At 37.7% G+C, this 6,104-nt stretch overlaps 1 pseudogene; it reads left to right on the top strand.

The window, feature by feature from the left end:
- The first annotated feature begins 1,634 nt into the window (after positions 1-1,634).
- Positions 1,635-2,084, top strand: LOC120220946 (annotated as a pseudogene).
- The last annotated feature ends 4,020 nt before the right edge of the window (positions 2,085-6,104 follow it).

Below are 6,104 nucleotides of genomic sequence, written 5' to 3'. Positions count from 1 at the left end.
ATTTCCCACATATTTAGCACGCAATGTATGGGCACTTATTGATATTTACCACTGAAGATACTGAAATTTGATAGACTTGAAGGTAGAATGAAACTAGTGAAAAGAGCAAAAAGGAAGATTGAGTACTCTTGAGACAAACTTTTTTTTTTTAACTTCAATATGTGACTGTTGGCCAAACTTGGCATGGAGAAAAAAGTCAATATGGAATTAAACAATCAGCTCAGAAGAGAATCTTTCCCAACCTGCTTTACGTGAACATCTCCATTTCTGTTGAAGAACTTGGATCACATTCTCAATCATGGCAATGCAGCTGCATATATCATAACATGAGATTCTTTCCAGGGAGAAGGACAGGTCTTCAAAGCTCCTCAAAAACTTTTTAGAGTTTTGTATTGGCTTTATTTGTTGCTAGTGGTAGTTTTCTGTTGTTGTTGTTGTTGGGTTTGGGGTTTTTTGTTTTGTTTTGGTGTGTGTGTGTGTGTGTGTGTGTGTGTGTGTGTGTGTGTGTGTTTGAGAAGAAAAGCAAACCCTTATAGATCAAAGAGTCTTGCTTTTGTAGGAAGTCTTCCAGAATCCATAAACTATATATGAGGACAATTCTTCAAACACACAATGATTTCAACAAAATAAAACAAAGCTGTTGGATTTCTGCCCTGCATCTTCAGGGACAAAGGCGTGTCTCTAAATTAGAAAACCCTTTGCTATAGCCTAGCCTCATGACTTGAAGCTGCTTGCTGATTTCTATCAGTTCTGATGCCAATCTGAGCCTCGTCTCTAAATTCCAAATGGACAACGGATACATTGTCTTAAAAACATACCCACACTCTCACACCAATAGAGAAATAGATGAATTTTTGGGAGATTTAATAATAGCCAATATTTATTAAGTATTATTTTGTGCCAGGCACTGCTCTAAGATGTTTGTATGCATTAACACAGTTATTCCTTTCTTTGAGAGAAAAAAAGAACCCTCCTAACTGAGAGGAAATGATTTTTTAAACAGGATGATGCATCCACCCTGGAAAGAGAGGGTAAGAGTGACATTCTAGTAGTCCTCGCTCTAAGATATGTTTTCCAGCATCTCTGACATGTAGAGAATTTGGAAGTCAATGCTCCCATCTTTATAACAAGAAAAAAATTGAATGAACTAAAAATCAACTGGTTTTGCCAGAGAGTCACAGCTGAGATCTGATTACCTGAAGAACAGAAGCTACTAGAACTATAAACTCTTAGAGATCCTTAAGTGGTCATTTTGATACATTTCTGGAGACTGGGTTGGATTCTCCTATGCAAAAGACATTCTTGGTAGCCACAGTCCTATGGTGCCCCACACTCTCCTGGGCTTTACTTCCAGCAAACCCACTATGTTCTCATGGTGAAATGGTGAGAACGATCCCCTCCTGGCTCTGGCAGGAAAAGAAGAGTAACAATGTAGTAATATGCCTAAGGCATTCTCCACAGCAAGGGCCTACTCTGTAGGGGAAAATAAATGCCAGGCCTTATCCCACCTGCCATAAGGACATATCTCTGGCTTCACCACCCTGTAGCTTCCATGATTCACCTAAGGGGGTGAGAAAATCTCAGAAACACAGTTGAATGTATGTACTTTTGAGCCCACCTGGTGCCAGCTCATCATGAGGTTCAATCCTTTTGTGACCTATGACTGCAACAAAAAATGCAAACACCACCTTAGTGCCCCCTTGCATGTGCCCAGAAAAGTCATGTCTGCCATCTCTCCAAAGAGCTGCCTCAGAAAGACAATGCCCTCTCCCTGTCTGTTCACAAGCACGATGAGGTCTGGGCCATTCATGGACACCACAAAGATCAGCCAATTGGCAAGGTAGTCCAGGTGCAGAGGTAGATAAAGGAATGTATCATCTACATCAAGTGGGGGAAAGCTAGTGCCATAACTATTCACATGGGCATTCACTCAAGCAGGGTGATTATCACCAGGCTAACACTGAACAAAGATCAGGAAAAAAATTCTTGAGCACAAAGCCAAATCTTGACAAGTTGGAAAAGAGAAAGGCAAATATGAGGAAGAGTTTACTGAGAAAATGAAGGATGGAAAATCTGTTGTGTAACCATAGTTTAACTATAAATTTTTAGCAAATATAGACTCCTTTCGAACATTTTAAAGTGTCTCGACCATTTCATTTCCCTCTTTTTTTGCTACTGATCTGTAGCTGTATAAATCTACTTTGGCAATTTTGATTAATAATTCTTGGAATGAAAGTTAGAGAGGACTCCCCCCAAAACCACTTGTGAAGAGCACAGCTCAAGACCCAGGATTACTAAAAGAAAGATGTAGTCATAAGATTATGGAATGGTTTTTCGCCTCCAACCCTAGATTACTACTACACCAACAGGGTTCCAGGAGAATAACAATGGAATGTGATTGTTAGTTTTACAAGACATAGACTCTCTCTGAGAAGTAGTACTTAGGAAAGTCCAACCTCAACAGGGGAAACAAAAATGAGAACATTAGATGCATTTCAAGCCTCTGGCACAGCTATCTGCTACCCAGATTAACACAAACTTTATACTAAAGGATTATTTAGTTTATTTCCTGTTCTCCAATACATAATGTCAGGCTTTCAACAGAAAGAAGGAGTGCTACACAGCAAGAAAAAGCAGTCTGAAGGGACAAAGAAAGTATCAGAATTAGATTCAGACATGACAGAGATGTTGGAATTATCATACTGGGAATTTAAAATAAATATGATTAACATACTAAAGACTCTAATGGAAAAAGTGGACAGGCTGTAAGAACAAATGAGTAATGCAGGCAGAGAGATGGAAACTCTAAGAATCAAGAGGAAATGCTAGAAATCAAAACCAGAATGCTTTTCGTAGGCTCATCAGTGGACTGGATATAGCTGAGGAAAGAGGCGGTGAGATTAAAGACAGAACAAGAAAAACTTCCCAAACTATCAAGAAGGTGAAAAGACAAGGTGGATAATGAAAGAAAAATTCTCCAAATCATGTGTCGGATAAGGGACTTGTACTAGAAAGGAGTCTGACTCCTGGTTAAAAATCATCTTGTGGTTTTTCAGGTCTGAACATGGGCAATGTTATCCAGTAGGCCTTGGGGTAAGGTGCACTCCATGCACCAGACTTGGTGCATGTCCTGTGTATTGCAATTTCTGACAGCAGTTGTACTCAAGGACTCAAGCCACTCTGATGGTCAAGATCATGCTTTTTGCATATTTACATTCTTAACTCCAGTGCTTTCATTCCTAGCCCACTTTATTTGAGGCCTTGAACAGATTTTCCCAAGTACCTCTGCTATTTTTTATACAGGGGACAGAAGGACGACTTTAAGACACTTTTCCCTCCTCCAACCCAGCACCCTGTATTTTTACACTCCTCCTCTTTCTCCCCTCCCTTTCTTCAGCCCCACAGTCCCCAAGACTGCCAAAGTTTTGTTAGGGCTTCCTCAACCATAAGAAAATACTACATCTCTGCTGATCTACCTGACTGTCAACGGGGGCATCATTCCATGGGGAAAAATCAAAAGGGAGAGACGGCACTTTCTCTGATTTTAGTCTCTTGCTTATATCATCTCAGTAAGTAATTAAAGGCTTAACTCTTTCATTTTTGGCCTGTTGCTTTAAATAGCTACTTTGACACCTGGCGGCTATGCTGTTGCTCCCAGCTCAGCTGCGCTCCCAACAGGGAAAATACACTTTAAAAATGTTACAACTCAATAACAAAAGATAATCCAATTAAGAAAATGGGCAAAAGATCTAGACAAATATTTCTTTAAAGATATACAAATGGGAGGAAAACCCCTACATGAACAGAGGCTTAGCACCACTACATCTCAGAGAAACGCACAAGAAACAAGACTATACTTTGTACCCACTAAGATGGCTTCAATCAGAAAGATAGATAATAATGTATTGACCGAGATACAGAGAAGTTGGAACCCTCATACATTGCTAGTGTGAATGTAATATGGTACAGCTGCTTTGGAGAGCAAACTGGCAATGCATGAAAAGGTTAAACTAGAGTTACCATGTGATCTAACAGTTCTACTCCTAGCTATGTGTGCAAAAAAGATGAAATGAAATCTAATGAAATGAAAGAGAAATGAAAACATGTGCCCTTATGAAAACATTTAGACAAATGATGATAGCAGCTTTATTTATAATAACTAAAAGGTAGGAATGACTCAATGTTTTCCAATTGATGAATGGATAAATAAAATGTGGTATACAGTGGAATATTATTCAGCAAGAAAAGAAAAAGAAATTAAGTATCATTACTTGCTGAAGCATAGACAAACCTTAAAAACCTGAAGTGAAAAAGACAGCCACAAAGGGCTGCATGTTGTGATTCCACTTACAGGAAATGTCAAACACAGACAAATGTATACAGACAGAAAAGACGCTAGTGGCTGTCTACCCCTGGAGGGGTAATAGAAGAATTGATGAGTGATATTTAAGACTCATAAGGTCTTAGTTGGGGTCAATGAAAATATTCTGAAATTGATTGTCATGATGGATGAATAACTCTGAATGTGCCAAAAGCCATTGAATTGTATACTTTAAATGGGCAAATTATAAGCTATATGAAGTATATCTCAATAATACTATAAAAAGTTGTACTTAAAGTGTCAAACATTGTATACAATTTCTGAATGAACAAAGATGCAGTTATTTAGAAATGCACTAACCACAGGTCTATACAGTTTAAAAATCATTCACTATTTCTTTCTTTCTTTTTTTTTTTTTTTTTTGCACACAGGTATATGTTTAGTTCTTAGGATAAAGTTTGACATATAGTGGTATTCAATAAATATGTATTTAATTAATTAAAAGTTACATAACTGTAATTAGAATACCAAGAGAAGAAAGTGTGAATAAAAAAGAAGAAATATATAAAATAGTAATGTCCTGAACTCTCCAAAATGAATGATAGACATAGATTCAGGGAGCTCAGAGAACACCAAACAGGAAAAATACCAAAAAACAAAAAAATAAATACATCTATTTCATCATATTCAAAATTTAGAAAATCAAAGACAGCTGGAGAGTGGAAAAGATTAGAATTCTAGGGCACTTCTTGTCAGAAACCATGCAAGCAAGAAGAGAATGGACTAAAATATTTAATGTTTGAAGGAAAAAAACAGCCACCTGAAATTATTCTTCCAAAGTGAAGGAAAGACTTTCTCAGATAAACAAAAACAGAGAAGTCATCACAAGTACATATAGTCTTCAATAAATATTAAGAGAAGTTATTCAGGGAGGATGCAAATAATACACATCATTTTATGGGTTAAATTGTGTTTATCAAAAAATATATGTTGAAGCCCTAATCCCCATTACCACAGGAAGCAGCCTTAATTGAAAATGAATGTAATCAAGTGAAAATAACATCAGCATGGTATAAACCAGTATTAATTACCATTGTCCTCATTTTAAAAGCATGGAGGGAGATTTGGACACAGAGGCAGACATACCTAATGAGAAGATAAAGTAAAGAAAACAGAGATAATGTCATCTACAAGCTGAGGAATGTCTGAAGCTATCAGAAGCTGGGAGAGAGGTGTGGAGCAGAATAACACCCTAAGCCTCATCCATCATTGATTTGGTGGACTCAGAGGATGTGGTTTTAGACTCAGAGCTGATGCTGAAATATTCACTTTGGGAGATATTGGGATAGAATGAACATCTTTCAGAAGGAACCAACCTGCCAATATTTTGATTTTGGACTTCTAGCCCCTGAAATGGTGAGATGAATTCCTGTTACTCAATCCACCCAGTGTGGAATTCTTTGTTATGGCCACCCAGGGAACTATTACAGATTCTAGTAACAGTGAGTGCTGCTGTGACACATCTAAAAATGTGGAAGTGGCTTTGAAATTTGGTAACATGTAGAGTTTGGAAGAATTATGAAGAGTTTGGTAGAAAAAGCCAAGCTTACCTTGAAGAGACTGTTGTAGAAACATGAATGTTCAACGTGCTTCTGGTGAGATCTCAGACAGAAATGAGGGACATGTTATTTGTAACTGCAGGGAAGGCAATCCTTATCATAAAGTGGTAGAGAACTTGTCTGAATTGTGTTCTGTTAGGCAGTAAGTAGAATTTGTAAGCAAC

Source organism: Hyaena hyaena, unplaced genomic scaffold, assembly GCF_003009895.1.
Source record: "Hyaena hyaena isolate Hyena2069 unplaced genomic scaffold, ASM300989v1 scaffold_741, whole genome shotgun sequence".
Lineage (NCBI taxonomy): Eukaryota > Metazoa > Chordata > Mammalia > Carnivora > Hyaenidae > Hyaena > Hyaena hyaena.
The sequence above is the reverse complement of the archived record's forward strand: the minus strand, read 5'-3'. Positions and strand labels throughout refer to the sequence as shown.